Below are 234 nucleotides of genomic sequence, written 5' to 3' on the forward strand. Positions count from 1 at the left end.
GCAGCACTAAGCCTGGACTCGCTGTTCACTTCGCTGCATACCCGCTGCAGCACAGCAGCAGCAGCACCACCAGCACCAGCAAGTAACAAAGCAGCAGCAGCAGCAGCAGCAGCAAGTCATAAGGCAGCAGTAGCAGCAGCAGCAAGTCATAAGGCAGCAGCAGCAGCAGCAAGTAAGCAGCAGCAGCAGCAGCAGCAGCAGCAAGAAAGCAGCAGCAGCAGCAGCAGCAGCAGC

This window comes from Eimeria tenella, genomic scaffold, assembly GCF_000499545.2.
Source record: "Eimeria tenella Houghton genomic scaffold, Eth_scaff2816, whole genome shotgun sequence".
NCBI lineage: Eukaryota > Apicomplexa > Conoidasida > Eucoccidiorida > Eimeriidae > Eimeria > Eimeria tenella.